Source organism: Mobula birostris, chromosome 13 (assembly GCF_030028105.1).
Source record: "Mobula birostris isolate sMobBir1 chromosome 13, sMobBir1.hap1, whole genome shotgun sequence".
Classification (NCBI taxonomy): Eukaryota; Metazoa; Chordata; class Chondrichthyes; order Myliobatiformes; family Myliobatidae; genus Mobula; species Mobula birostris.
This window is the reverse complement of record NC_092382.1, coordinates 92,926,111-92,942,463: the sequence shown is the minus strand read 5'-3', so window position 1 is coordinate 92,942,463 and position 16,353 is coordinate 92,926,111.

Below are 16,353 nucleotides of genomic sequence, written 5' to 3'. Positions count from 1 at the left end.
TGAGGGAGGTTAGTGTGGAAATAGCAGGGGCTCTGACAGAAATATTTCAAAATGTCATTAGAAACGGGGATGGTTCGGCAGGATTGGTGTACTGCTCATGTTATTCTATTGTTTAAAAAGTGTTTTAAGAGCAAACCTAGCAATTATCGGCCAGTATGTTTGACGTCAGTGGTGGGTAAATTAATGGAAAAGATTCTGAGAGATGGTATATATAATTATCTGGATAGACAGGGTCTGATTAGGAACAGTCAACGTGGATTTGTATGTGGAAGGTCACATTTGACACATCTCATTGAATTTTTTTGAAGAGGTTATGAGGAAAGTTGAGGAGGGTAATGCGGTGGATGTTGTCCATGTGGACTTCAGTAAGGCCTTTGACAAGGTTCCACATGGAAGGTTAGTTAGGAAGGTTCAATCGTTAGATATTAATATTGAAGTAGTAAAATGGATTCAACAGAGGCTGGATGGGAGACACCAGAGAGTAGTGGTGGATAACTGTTTGTCAGCTTGGAGGCCAGTGACTAGTGGTGTGCCTCAGGGATCTGTACTGGGTCCAATGTTGTTTGTCATATACATTAATGATTTGGATGGTGGGGTGGTAAAATGGATTAGTAAGTATGCAAATGATACTAAGATAGGTGGCATTGTGGGTAATGAAGTAGGTTTTCAAAGCTTGCAGAGAGATTTAGATCAGTTAGAAGAGTGGGCTGAAAGATGGCAGATGGAGTTTAATGCTGAAAAAGGTGAGGTGCTACATTTTGGTAGGACTAATCAAAATAGAGCATAAATGGCGAATGGTAGGGCATTAAAGAATGCTGTAGAACATAGGGATCCAGGAATAATGGTGCATATTTCCCTGAAGGTGGAATCTCATGTGGATAGGGTGGTTAAGAAAGCTTTTGGTATGCTGGCCTTTATTAATCAGAGCATTGAGTATAGGAGTTGGGATGTAATGTTGATATTGTATAGGTCATTGGTAAGGCCAAATTTGGAGTATTGTGTACAGTTCTGGTCACCAAATTGTAGGAAGGACGTCAACAAAATAGAGACAGTACAGAGAAGATTTATGAGAATGTTACCTGGATTTCATCTCCTAAGTTACTGAGAAAGGTTGAACAAGTTAGGTCTTTATTCTTTGGAACGTGCAAGGTTTAGGGGGGACTTAATAGAGGTATTTAAAATTATGAGGGGGTTAGATAGAGTTGATGTTGATAGGCTTTTTCCATTGAGAGTAGGGGAGATTCAAACAAGAGGAGATGAGTTGATAGTTTAAGGGGCAAAAGTTTAGGGGTACTGTGAGGGGAACTTCTTTACTCAGAGAGTGGTGGCTGTGTGGAATGAGCTTCCAGCAGAAGTGGTAGAGGCAGGTTCGATTTTGTCATTTAAAGTAAAATTGGATAGGTATATTGGCAGGAAAGGAATGGGGGGTTATGGGCTGAGTGCAGGTCAATGGGACTAGGTGAGAATAAGCGTTCGTCACAGATTAGAAGAGCCAAGATGTCCTGTATCTGTCCTGTAATTTTTATGTTGTTATATGGAGGGAGGGAGGGTGAGACTGAGGGAGGGAGGGAGTGACAGACCGGGTGACGAGGGAGCGAGTGAGTGACCGGGTGAGGAGGGAGGGAGGGAGTAGGAGTCTGACTGAGGAGGGAGGGAATGAATGAAAGACCGGGTGAGGAAGGAAGGAGGGAGTGAGAGACCGGAGTAGGGAGGGAGGGAGACACCGTGAGGTAAAATGGTAGGGAGAAAGTGAGCAGATGTTCGGGAGAAAGAGATATAGAGAGATAGAGAAAGGGAAGGTTGGAGAGTGGTAGGGAAAGATGGGGAGTGAGAGAGAGGTAAGTACAGACTGACTGGAGACAGAAATTATCAGCAATTGGGACAGAGTAAAAAACGATGCCTTGGTTAATTCTTATTTTCTCCCTTGACACTCCAGCACACTTGTATATCGCCTTCCATTTTTTGTCTTGAACCCCTCCCTCCAACATCCTCTCAGGATCAGAATCAGGTTTAATATCACTGGCATATGTCGTGAAATTTGTCGTTATGTGTCAGCAGTACATTGCGATAGAGAATAATAAAATCCTGTATATTACAGTCAAATGATTTATTTATTATGTAAAATGCTAAGTAATGTAACTAGCGGAACAAGAGAAAACAATGTAGAGGTGTTGTTCATGGGTTCAATGTCCATTGAAAAATCTGATGGCAAAGGGGAAGGAGGTGTTCCCAAATCATTCAATGTGTGTCTTCAGGCTGTTCTACTTCCAACTTGATTGTTTGCAATGAGATGAGAGCACATCCTGGATGATAGAGGACCTTCTTAATGGATGCTGCCTTTTTAAAAGCCCTGCAGCTTATTTTGTCTGTGTGGAGTTTGCAAGTTCTCCCTGTGATCGCATGGCTTTGCTCCCACCACACAAAGATGTACAGGTTAATTGGCTGCTGTCAAATGTTCCAGGGATTGGGCCAATGACAGGAGTAATCATTGGTAGGAATCAGAGGCAACAAGTGGTGGGAATACATGGAAGGAGGTGAGATGGGAATGGTCCGCTGGATCTGGCATGGACCTGATGGGTGTAAGGCCATCATTGTTGTAACAAGTAGATGATGGGAGGGTGATGAGCCTGAGTTAAGGGATGTTGTGTTTTGTCAGAGAGTAAATGGGAGATTATTGGTTTTCTGCTGTTGTTGAAGGTGGAGGTACAAATGGGGTAGGTTGTGGGAGATGAGCTGAACTTCACATTAAAACTGAGTATCGTTCTGTCTCTCAGTCACAGACTCCACACTCGGTGATCCGTGTGTAACCCACACCGTCCTGGATCAGCCCTGGAGGAGCACAGATTGTAACCACACTGAATGTAGCGGTGGGCAATGGATGGGTGATGGAACTCTCGAAGTGGGATGGTACAGATTTAACAGGTAAAGTGAGGAGATAATCACTCAAACTGGACACAGAAGGGGAATGTAAACAGGGGAGCAAGGGGTGTGTGAATGGGAAATGCAGGGAGACCGAGATCATCAGTGACCACATTGAGGTGGGGAGTAAATACAGGGAGAGGGGAGATCCCACATTCTCGGGGTGGAGACAAGGGGGAGGTACAACAGAGAGGAAAATCCCAGGATTGGGATTTCATTGAACAGACAGTGTGAACCCAATTTCCCATGTCTCTCTGAGTAAATAAACCCCCGCCCAGTTCAGGGGCCGACTCTCTGATTAATATTTCAGTTCTGGAGGATGGAAGATTCCTGAGACCGTCTTACCAGAGGATCGCTGCTCTGGTGTGATCCCAGGCTGGTTAGACGGTAGGTGGAGCATTTGTATCATTGGGGCACGGTTATTTTAGGAGAGGGTCACACTGATGACTGTGGGATCGGGAATATTTTACAGTGTTTATAAATGTCATTCCAGGTACCCATCCCAATGTGGGAGAAGGCAAGGTGACCCGCACCATCTGTTTCACCTGGAGTGAATACACTTGTTACTGGAGCCGGGAGATCAGGGTGAAAAACTGCTCTGATTACTTTGTGTATCAGCTGAAGCCAACACCCTGCTCTAGTGCTGTGTACTGTACAGGTAGGTCACTGTTCCCCAGTGACACTGAAACTGGGTGTTGTTGTGAATTTCTGGGACGTCCCATGTGAGGAGATGCACAACTGTCTAAGTTTTGCAGGCAGTCACCTGGATTGTGGTCAAACCATCTCCTGGAGTGGGGGAGGGTGGGATTGACAGGACATTGAGGGCATTGCAGGCATGAGGGGAAAGGGAAACAGTGCTGGACCAAGGTGAGCGGGATGTAGAGAGAGATGCAGGGCTGAGGGACATAGAGGTGGGCCCAGGCGTGTGGGATGTGGAGAGAGCCCGAGTGATGACGGACTTAGAAAGATACCGAGGGGTGATGGACGTAGCGAGATACCGAGGTGTGTGGAACGTGGTGACGGACCGAGGGGTGAAGGACGTAGAGAGCTTCCGAGGGGTGAAGGACGTAGGGAGGGACCAAGTGGTGACGGACGTAGAGAGTGACCGAGGAGTGACAGTCATAGAGAGGGACCGAGGGGTGAAGGATGTAGAGAGTTACCGAGGGGTGAAGGATGTAGGGAGTGACCAAGGGGTGATGGACATAGAGAGTTACCATAGGACCATAAGACAAAGGAGCAGAAGTCGGCCCTTCAGCCCATCAAGTCTGCTGCGCCATTTTATCATGAGCGGATCCATTCTTCCATTTAGTCCCACTCCCCCGCCTTCTCACCATAACCTTTGATGCCCTGGCTACTCAGATACCTATCAATCTCTGCCTTAAATACACCCAATGACTTGGCCTCCACTGCTGCCCGTGGCAATAAATTCCATAGAGTCACCACCCCCTGGCTAAAAAAAATTCTTCGCATTTCTGTTCTGAATGGGCGCCCTTCAATCCTTAAGTATTGCCCTCTCGTACTAGTCTCCCCCATCATGGGAAACAATTTTGCCACATCCACTCTGTCCATGCCTTTCAACATTCGAAATGTTTCCATGAGGTCTCCCCTCATTCTTCTAAACTCCAAGGAATATAGTCCAAGAGCGGACAAACGTTCCTCATATGTTAACCCTCTCATTCCCAGAATTATTCTAGTAAATCTTCTCTGTACCCTCTCCAGTGTCAGCACATCCTTTCTTAAATAAGGAGACCAAAACTGCCCACGGTACTCCAAGGGAGGTCTCAACAGCGCCTTATAGAGCCTCAACATCACATCCCTGCTCCTACACTCTATTCCTCTAGAAATGAATGCCAACATTGCATTCGCCGCCTTCACCACCGACTCAACCTGGAGGTTAACCTTAAGGGTATCCTGTACGAGGACTCCCAAGTCCCGTTGCATCTCAGAACTTTGAATTCTTTCCCCATTTAAATAATAGTCTGCCCGTTTATTTCTTCTGCCAAAGTGCATAACCATACACTTTCCAACATTGTATTTCATTTGCCAGTTCTTTGCCCATTCTTCCAATCTATCCAAGTCTCTCTGCAGACTCTCCGTTTCCTCAGCACTACTGGCCCCTCCACCTATCTTCGTATCATCAGCAAACTTAGCCACAAAGCCATCTATTCCATAATCCAAATCATTGATGTATAATGTAAAAAGAAGTGGCCCCAACACGGACCCCTATGGAACCCCACTGGTAACCGGCAGCCAACCAGAATAGGATCCCTTTATTCCCACTCTCTGTTTCCTGCCAATCAGCCAACACTCTATCCGCGTATGTAACTTTACCGTAATTCCGTGGGCTCTTATCATGTGCCTCACGTGTGGCACCTTGTCAAAGGCCTTCTGAAAATCCAAATATACAACTTCCACTCCATCTCTCTTGTCTAGCCTACTTGTAATTTCCTCAAAAAATTGTATTAGGTTTGTCAGGCAGGATTTTCCTTTAAGGAATCCATGCTGAGTTCTGCCTATCTTATCATATGCCTCCAGGTACTCCGTAACCTCATCCTTGACAATCGACTCCAACAACTTCCCAACCACTGATGTCAAGCTAACAGGTCTTTAATTTCCTTTTTTGCTTCCTTGCCCCCTTCTTAAATAGCGGAGTAACATTTGCAATCTTCCAGTCCTCCAGAATCATGCCAGAATCTATTGACTTTTAAAGATCATCGCTAATGCCTCCGCAATCTCCACAGCTACTTCTTTCAGAACATGAGAATGCATTCCATCTGGTGCGGGAGATTTATCTACCTTTAGACTATTCAGCTTCCTGAGTACTTTCTCTGTTGTAATTGTGACTGTGCACACTTCTCTTCCCTGCCACCCGAGTGTCCGCTATGCTGCTGATGTCTTCCTCAGTGAAGATTGATGCAAAATACTTGTTCAGTTCCTCTGCCATCTCCTTATCTCCCATTACAATTTCTCCAGCATCATTTTCTATCGGTCCTATTTCTACTCTCACCTGTCTTTTACTCTTAATATACTTGAAAAAGCTTTTAGTATCCTCTTCGATATTATTTGCTAGCTTCCTTTCATAGTTAATCTTTTCCCTCTTAATAACCTTCTTAGTTTCCTTTTGTAAGCTTTTAAAAACTTCCCAATCCTCTGTCTTCCCACTAATTTTTGCTTCCTTGTATGCCCTCTCCTTTGCTTTAACTTTGGCTTTGACTTCTCTTGTCAACCACGGCTGCATCCTTTTTCCATTCGAAAATTTCTTCTTTTTTGGAATATACCTGTCTTGCACCTTCCTCGCTTCTCGCATAAGCTCCAGCCACTGCTATTCTGCTATCTTTCCCACCAGTGTCCCTTTCCAGTCAACTTTGGCCAGTTCCTCTCTCATGCCACTGTAATTTCCTTTACTCCACTGAAATACTGACACATCAGATTTCGACTTCTCTTTTTCAAATTTCACAGTGAACTCAATCATGTTATGATTACTGCCTCCTAAGGGTTCCTTCACCTCAATCTCTCTAATCACCTCCAGTTCATTACACAATACCCAATCCAGTACAGCCGATCCCCTAGTGGGCTCAACAACAAACTGTTCTAAAAAAACATCTCGCAGACATTCTACAAATTCTCTCTCGAGATCCAGTGCCGACCTGATTTTCCCAATCCACTCGCATGTTAAAATCCCCCACGATTATCATAACACTGCCCTTCTGACAAGCCTTTTCTATTTCCTGTTGTAATTTGTAGTCCATATCTCTGCAGCTGTTTGGAGGCCTATAAATAACTGCCATCAGGGTCCTTTTACCCCACCGATTTCTTAGCTCAACCCATAAAGATTCTGCACCTTTCAATCCTATGTCACCTCTTTCTAATGATTTAATATCATTTCTTACCAATAAAGCCATGCCTCCCCCTCTGCCTACCTTCCTATCCTTCCGATACACCGTGTATCCTTGGACATTCAGTTCCCAGAGACATGCATCCTTTATCCATGTCTCAGTGTTGGCCATAATATCATACCTGCCAATCTGTAGCTGTACGACAAGATCATCCACTTTATTTCTTAGGCTGCGTGCATTTAAGTATAACACCTTAAGACCAGTGTTTGGTAGTTTTCGCTTTGATTTCACTGCAACTTTATTGCACTGCAGCTCATCCCAATGGTTACAAATTTGCCCCATCACCTGCCTGTCTTTCCTGACAACTTTACTGCTCACTATCTTAGATTTATTTCTGTTTTCCCCTTCCTCCGCTCTATCATTCCGATTCCCATCCCCCTGCCAAATTAGTTTAAACCTTCCCTAACAGTTCTATTAAACTTTCCCGCCAGGATATTGGTCCCCTTCGGATTCAGGTGTAACCTGTCCTTTTTGAACAGGTCATGCTTCCCCCAGAAGAGATCCCAATTATCCAAGAATCTGAAGCCCTGCCCCGTACACCAGTCTCTCAGCCACGCATTCATCTGCCAGATCCTACTATCCTTGCCCTCGCTAGCACATGGCACAGGTAGCAATCCCCAGATTACTACGCTAGAGGTCCTGCTTCTCAGCTTCCTTCCTAACTCCCTGAAATCTCTCTTCAGGGCCTCCTCCTTTGTCCTATCAATGTCATCGGTATCAACATGTACCAAGACAACTGGCTGCACACCCTCCCCCTGCTCACCCTACCGAGGGTTGAAGGATGTAGAGAGGGGCAGAGGTGTGACGGAGATAGAGAGGGACCAAGGGGGGGGCGGACATAGCGAGGGACCAGGGGGTTATGGGGTTAGAGCTGGACTGAGGGGTGACAGACGTAGAGAGTTACCAAGGGGTGACTGATGTAGCGAGGGAGCGAGGGGTGACGGAGGTAGAGAGTTACCGAGGTGTGAAGGATGTAGAGAGGTACTAAGTGGCGTAGGATGTAGAGAGGGACCGAGTGGTGATAGACGCAGAGAGATACTGAGGGACGGAGGTAGAGAGGGACCGAGAGGTGACGGAGGTGGAGAGTTACCGAGGGATGAAAGACGTACAGAGGGACCGAGGGGTGACTGACATAGAGAGGGATCAAGGGGTGACGGAAGTAGAGAGCAACCGAGGGGTGACAAAGGTAGGGAGGGACTGAGGGGTTTGAGATGTAAAGAGGGACTAAGGGGTGATGGACCCTGGGGTGTGGGACATAGAGAGAGACTGAGGAGCGTATGGTGAGAAAGGGAGACCAAGGGGAGAGGGATGTTGGGAGAGACCGAGGGAAGAGGGAGATATGAACAGTCTGAGGGGAGAGGGTGATCGAGCCCAAGGAGAGTGGGAGGCAGTGAAGGATATCATTGAGCGTGGCTAAAGGAGAGGGTGGAGTAAGTGCAGATAGTGTGGGGAAAGGGGAGGAGAGATCGTAGAGAGAATCTTTGTGTGAATTGAGAGTGGAGCAGGAGTGACAGTGGAAAGTGAGTTGTGGAGTGTGTCAGGAAAGTGCTATAGTGTGTGAATGGAGGACAGTAATGACCGTGAAGATGGAATGGCTGGATGTGGTGTGAGATGTGAGAAGGGAGGAGATTGGAGATTAGGGAGACTGGTGTGGACTGCGTTCCAGGAGAGGGTAATTTTGGAGATGCGAGGTAATAATTGGAAATGAGAGTGAGAGGGATGGTGTTGGTTTCACCACAGACCTAGTTTCCAATTCCCTGAACTCCTGTCCTATTCTGATAATCTATTTGAGTATTTCCACGCTGCTGTCTCTCTGTTCCTTCACTACAGACCCAGAGATTTCCACAACGGAACAACCAAAAGTATCATTGACTGAAGGGTCTACCCAGGAACCATCCACTGTCCCAACTAAAGAGACATCTTTAGGTACCAAGTCTTGTGTCTTATCCAAGAGGGACGGACCTGCTGGGGAGAGGGATGTTGACTGCTTGTCAGAGTGTGTAATGTTGCTGGGGGAGAGGTGTGACCTGTCTAACCCTTTGTGTTTGTTGCTGTAATTGTGGTCTGGGCCTCTCGTTCTCTACAGACGTGAAGTTATACAGCAGGGGAATCAGGCTCTTTGGCCTGACTCATCCATGCTGACCACAATGTCTGAGTTAGACCCAGCTGCCTGCGTCTAAAATTACTCCTCTAAAATTTTCCTTTGCACATACTTGTTCCAATGACTTTTAAGCATTGTAATTGTGCCCACTGGGGAAAGGCGTGAAACAAACCTGACAGACAAGTTCTTCACACAGACTGCTGTGCGCATATGGGACGTTGCCAGAGTATGTAGTTGAGGCAGGCACCATAAGAGCATTTAGAAAACATATGCATGAACAAGAGGATTGTAAAGGTTAGAGGGATGTGGGCCATACAGGGGGCAGTTAGACTAGTTCAAGTTAGCACCTTGGATGGTACGGGCCTTTTTCAATTATGTGTTACTCGATAAGTCTGTTCTCCTTGTGATCATAAGTCTTTATTCCTTGTTAACACACTGCACCCAATACCAGGAGCTCTGATCTTTTCAACCAATTACCTCGCTTTCCTCATCCAGTAAGAAAGCACACAGGGTGATGCCAAGAGAGGGAGATGTGAGGAGAGGGGTTTGAGAGACAAGGGTACGATATTAAAGAGCAAAGGAGAGGGGAGTGTGTGTGTATTTCAGAGGACAGATTTGACCTGGACTTGAGCCTCCCGTTCCTGCCATTGATCTAATGTAACATTTGTTTATGACTTAACCGCTCCTTTTTCTAACTTCTTATTACAGATTCCCAGTCAGACACAACTTGGGAACCCCAAGGGTCAGCAACCGGAGAACTTGGTCCACTTTTGTCCACCACTCCAGGAGGGTCTATAAACTCAGGTACAGATTCTCAGTTGGACACCACTCGGGAACCCCAGGATTCAACAACTGGAGAGCCTGGTCCAGGTTTGTTTCACACCCCAGTAGTGTCTGTGATCACGGGTATTCATGACTGGTGCCAATAAATAGAATGATCCTTCTGTCTACATTCATCTGGGGTTTTTCTGAGAGAAGTGACTAGTCACAGTTTTGGGAGGGAGAGTTGACGAACAGGGACTGGCTGGTTTTGTTTTCTTTTCAAATCAGACTTCCTTGTCAGATTGTTGTTCTGGTGGCAACCCATTTGAATTCTGCTTCCCATTCCCATTCCGAGATGACTGACCATGGCATGCTCTACTGACACGATGAGACCACCACCACATTCGAGGAGCAACACCTGATTTCTATTTGGGTAGCCTCCAACCTGATGGCATGAATATTGACTTCTCTAACTTCCAGTAATTTCTGCTTCCTCCCACTTCTCTCTATTTCCATTCCCATTGCAGCTCCCCTCTTAGCCCTCCTCTTCTCCTCACCTGCCCATCTCCTCATTCTGGTCGCCCCTCCATCCCTTTATTTCATGATCCACTATCCTGTCTCATTGAACTACTCCTTCAACTACTTCTACCTTTTTTCTCTTCCCCATATTCCTCCCTACTTTTCACACCATTCCGCTCGCTCACGCAGACATCTTCTCACTCACCTGGCTTCAGCTATCACCCACCTGCAAGTACACTTTCTACCTTCTTATTCTGGCTTCTGACTCCTTCATTTCCAGTCCTGATGAAGTGCCTTGGCCCAAAGTGTTGACTGTTTATTCCCCTCATCAGATGATGCCTGATCTGCTGGGTTTCTCCGTATTTTGTGTGTTGCTCTGCATTTCCAGCAACTACAGAATATCTTGTCTTTATGAATAATTGTCTCTGTTGTGTTGTTTAAGGTCTGACAATCTCTCATGTCTCTGTTACTTTGTTCCAGACCTGGAGACTTTAACACTGGAACAGTCTACAGGTTTGTCTACTGGAGAGCACACCCAGGAGCTGTCCTTTGTCCCAGCGGGAGACACATCCTCAGGTACCAAGTCTCAGTCCATCTGTGTTCATTCAGTCTCTGTCACTCTGTGAGGTTGAACCTCCTACGGACCAGTTCACCTACTGGACGTAAAGTACATGGTGGGCAGGGGAGTGAATGATGTTGGGGGTTGGAGAGGGTGGGGTGGGAGGAATGAACAGAGAAGGATAGAGTGACTGAGTGCATCACAGGAGGGAGGAGAGGAGTGATGGAGTTGAGGGTGGAGAATGGTCACAAAGAAAAAGGGAAGATTGACAGTGAGGACATGCATGTGACTGATGAGGCATCGAAGTGGGATTGGAGAAATTCAGTATGTGGATAGAATGAACTTTGTGAAAACGCACTGGAAAGAGATGGAGTGAGGTGGGATACTGGAGTTACAGGAATGTGGCAAGAGAGGAGAGAGTGATGACTGAGTAAGGAGAGTTGGCCAGAGAGATCAGTGGAAGTGGCACTCCTATTGGAGGGAATGAATGAGTGACTGACAAGAGAGTGATGCAGACAGAGTGAATGCTGAGAGAGAGAGATGCGAGGAGAGGGATTTGAGAGATGCGTGTTGAGATAATGAAGAGCAAAGCAGAGGGCAGTGTGTGTGTTTCGGAGGACAGTCTTGACCTGAACTTGAGCCTCCTTTGCCCTGCCATTCAGTTTCTTCCTGATCTAACATAAAACTTGTTTACTACTTTACCCTTCCTTTGATTCCCATTCAGCCATCACTCAGAAACCCCTGGGAGCAGCGACAGGAAAGCCTGGTCCAGGTTACACCACTACCGCTGGAGTGTTTGCGAGCTCCGGTATAGATACTCAGTCAGACACCACTTGGGAATCCCATGAAACAGCATCGGGAGACCCTGATCTTGGTTTAACCACAAACGCAGGAGGATCTGCAAGCTCAAGAACAGATTCCCAATGAGACACCATGCGGGAACCTCAGGGAGACGGTCCAGGTTCGACTGTCACCCCAACAGGATCTGTGAGCTCAGATCTTTGTAATGGGGAAGCAATGAATGGAACAATCTTTCCCTCCATTATTACTTGATATTCATCTGGGCTTTGTCTGAGAGAAGCGTCTGGTTCCAAAAGTTTTGGAAGGGACAGTTTTTAAACAAAGATTAGATGGTTTTGGTTTCTTTTCAAATAAAAGACCTCTTCATCAAATTGTTGTTCCGGTCTCTACCGACGAGAATTCTACTACCTATTCCCATTCTGACATGACTGTCCACAGCGTCCTCCACTGACAGGATGAGACCTCCCTCAGGTTGGAGGAGCAACGCTGCAAAGAAAATACGAACATAAGAAATAGGAGCAGGAGTAGGCCATCCGGCCCGTCGAGCCTGCTCTGTCATTTATTAAGATCATGGCTGATCTGACCATGGACTCATCTTCACCTACCTGCCTTTTCCCCATAACACTTAATTCTACTACTTTGCAAAAACTATCCAACCATTCTTAAATGTGTTTACTGAGGTAGCCTCCACTGCTGCATTGGGCGGAGAATTTCACAGATTCACCACTCTCTGCGAAAAACAGTTCCTCCTCATCTCCGTCCAAATCTACTCCCCCGAATCTTGAGGCTATCTCCCCTAGATCTCATCTCATCTACCAGTGGAAACAACATTCCTGTCTCTATCTTTTCTATCCCTTTCATAATTTTATATGTTTCTATAAGATCTCCTCTAATTCTTCTGAATTCCAGCAAATACAGTCTCAGGTGACTCAATCTCTCCTCGTAGTCTAAACCCTCATCTCTGGAATCAATCTGGTGAACCTCCTCTGCACCACCTCCAATGCCAGTATACCCATCCTCAAGTAAGGAGACTAGAACTGCACACAGTACTCCAGATGCAGCCCCACCAGTACCCTGTACAGTTGCAGCATAACCTCCTGCTTTTAAGTTCAATCCCTCTAGCAATCCTGCTGCACCTGCAAACCAGCCTTTTGTCATTCATGCACAAGCACTCCCAGTCCCTCTGCACAGCAGCATGCTGCAATTTTTTGCCGTTTAAATAATAATCTGCTCTGTAATTTTTCCTTCCAAAGTGGATGACCTCGCATTTAGAAACATTGTACTCCACCTGCCAGACCGTTACCCACTTAACCTGTCTGTCTGCAGACTCTCCGTACCTTCTGCACAGTTTGCTTTTTCACTCAATTTGGGATCATCAGAAAACTTAGATACATTACACTCAGTCCTCTCTTGCAGATCACTAACGCATATCGTGAACAGTTACGGGCTCAGCACCAACCGCTGCGGCACACAGCACACCGCACACCGCTGATTGCCAACCAGAGTAACACCCACGTATCCCAACTCTCTGTTTTCTATTAGTTAACCAATCCTCTATCCATGCTAATACATCACCCCAATTCTCTGCATCCTTATCTTATGGATGTCTTTTATGCAACACCTTCTCGAACATCTTCTTGAATTCCAAGTAAATAATGTCCATCTGTTCCGCTCTATCCACTGCACTCATTATATCCTGAAAGAACTCCAGTAAGTTTGTCAAACAGGACCTGCCTTTACTGAATGAAGGCTGCATCTGCCTGATGGATCAATTTCTTTCCAGTTGTTTCACTATTTCTTCTTTAATAATAGCTTCAAGCATCTTCCCAACTAAAGATGTTAAACTAACATGGTCTATAGTTACCTGCCTTTTGCCTACACCCTTTTCTGAACAGTGGCATGACATTTGCCATCTTCCAATCCGCTAGGACCTGCCAGAGTCCAGAAAATCTTGGAAAATTATCACCAAAGCCTCTACTATAACTTCTGCCATCTATTTTTCCAGTACCCTGGGGTACATTCCATCAGGACTAGGGGATTTACCTATTCAGGCTCACAAGTTTTCTCAGCAGTACCTCTTTAGTGATAGCTATTGTATTGAGGTCAACACCTCCCATCGCTCTGTGGCATGTTAGGCAAGTCCTCCACCGTGAAGACTGACACAAAATAGTCATTTAAAGCCTCTACCATTTCCTCATTACCCAATATCAAATCCCCCTTCTCATCCTCCAAGGGACCGACGTTCACTTTTACCACCCATTTTCCGATTTAGATAATTATAAGGACTTTTACTATCTGTTTTTATATTTTGTGCTAGTTAATTTTCATAATCTGGCTTTCCTTTCTTTATGGCTTGCTTAGTGGTCCTCAGTTGCTTTTTAAACTTTTTCCAATCTTTCAGTTTCCCACTACTCTTGGTGACTTTGTATGCACGAGCTTTTAGTTTGATATCTTCTTTTATTTCTTTAGTTATCCATGGCTGGCTCTCCCCACCCTTACTGTCCTTGCTTTTAACTGGAATATACTTTTGTTGAGCACCATGAAAAATCTCTTTGAAAGTCTTCCTTTGTTCCTCAACTGTCCCACCATATAGTCTGTGTTCCCAGTCCACACCAGCCAATTCCTCCCTCATCGCATTGTAGTCTCTATTCTTTATGCATAATACACTGGTTTTACATCAAACTATTACACCCTCCATTTGTGTGAGAGACTCAAGTCATACTGTGAGCACTCATTCCAAGAGGTTCCTTAAATACAAGATCACTAACTTTACTTGTCTCATTGCACAGGACCATATCTAAGGTAGCACATTCTATTGTAGGTTCAGTAATGTGCTCTTCTAGAAAGCCATTCTATGAGGTCTTCCTCAAGACTGCCTCAACCAACTTGATTCACCCAATCTATGTGCAAGTTAAAGTCCCCCCTGGTAACTGCTGTTCCCTTCTTACATTCCTCAGATATTTCTCTGTCTATTGCCTGTGCCACCCTAATCTCTACCCAGATAGATTGAACATTCTGCTCCTTGGATCTTATATTGTCTCTCACTATCTCCCTGATCTGATCTTTAATTAAGAGTGCTATCCCACCTCCCTTACCTTCCCGCCTGTCCTTCGGTATTACCTGATGTGCTTTGTATATTTAATTCCCAAACTTTCCACTCTGCAACTGTGTCTCTGTTGTGGCCACTAAATCCTCCCAATTTGTACTGATTTGTGCCACAGGTACACTGACCTTGTTTCAAATACTACAAGCATGCAAATAAAGTGCCCTTACACTCACTGTGCTTTTGAAATCTTATTATCTTTTACTTTTTTGCATGACTCTCTTCACTCCACTCTTACTTTACTCTTTTTTTTATCTTTTGCTTTTCCTTTATCTTTATCCTCACAGTTCCTTTCTACTTTATCCATACTTCTCCAAACTGTTGAACCCACCCCCCCACCATACTATTTAGTTTAAAGCCCTATCCACAGCCCTAGTTATGAGATTCACTAGGATCCAGGTGGAGTTCCCAGCTTCCCCACTACTGGTGCCAATTTCCCATGAATTGAAACTCACTTCTCCCACACCATCTTTCAGTCACGCACTTAACTCTCTAACCTTCTTGTTCCTATGCCAATTTGCACGTGACTCAGGTAGTAATCCAGAGATTAGGCCATAAAATATAGGAGCAGAAGTAGGCCATTTGGCCCATGGAGTCTGCTCCACCATTCAATGTTAGGCTGATCCAATTTTTCCAGTCATCCTCGAACTAGAACTAGGGGACATTGCCTCAAGATTCAGGGGAGATTTAGGATGGAGATGAGGAGAAACTGCGCTTCCCTGAGAGTGGTGAATCTATGGAATTCTCTGTCCAGGGAAGCAGTATATATATTTCTTCACTAAATATATTTAAGAAACAGTTAGATAGGTTTTTACATAGTAGGGAATTAAGACTTATGGGGAAAAGGCAGGTAGATGGAGCTGAGTTTACAGACAGATCAGCCGTGACCTTATTGAATGCCAGGGCAGGCTCGATGGGCTGAATGGCCGACTCCTGCTCCTATTTCTTATGTTCTTATATTCCCACTTCTCTGATTACCACCTTTTCGGTTCTGCATTCTAATTTGGTCCCGAGCTTCTCAAATTCCCTCAGCAGAACCTCTTTCCTCATTCTGCCTGTGTCGTTGGTACCCACATGGACCACCACCACTGGATCTCCCCCCCCCCCCCCCCCGACTGCAAATTCCTCTGCAGGTCAGATAAGATGTCCCGAATCTGGGCCCCAGGCAGACAACACAGCCTTCAGGGTGCTCTGTCCTTGCGACAGAGAAATCTGTCTATTCCCTGGACTATACTATCCCCAATTACCACTACAACTCTTTACTCTGCCCCTCTCTTGAATGGCTGCTTGAACTGCGGTGCCACATTTAGGAGCCTGTAAGGAGTTCAAACGTCTCCATGTGACCGCGTGGGTTTCCTCTGGGTGATCCAGATTTCCCCCGCAATCTAAAGACAGACCAGCTGGTATGTTAATTGGTGATTGTAAATTAAACTGTGATTAGGCTAGCATTAGATTTAGATAGTCTGGGACAGAAGGGCCTACTCCACGCTGTGTCTCAATAAAATCAATAAACCCGACGTCATCAAGATTGATTTCTCTAAATTCCAATAGTTAATGCTTCCTTCCACTTCTCTCTTTTTCCATTCCGTTTCTGGCTCCATCTTAGTCCTTCTCCTCCCTCTGGTCCCACTCCTCCATCTCTTTAATCCATGGTCTCTTCTTTTCTCAACGGATTCTTCCTTCTTCAGCCCTT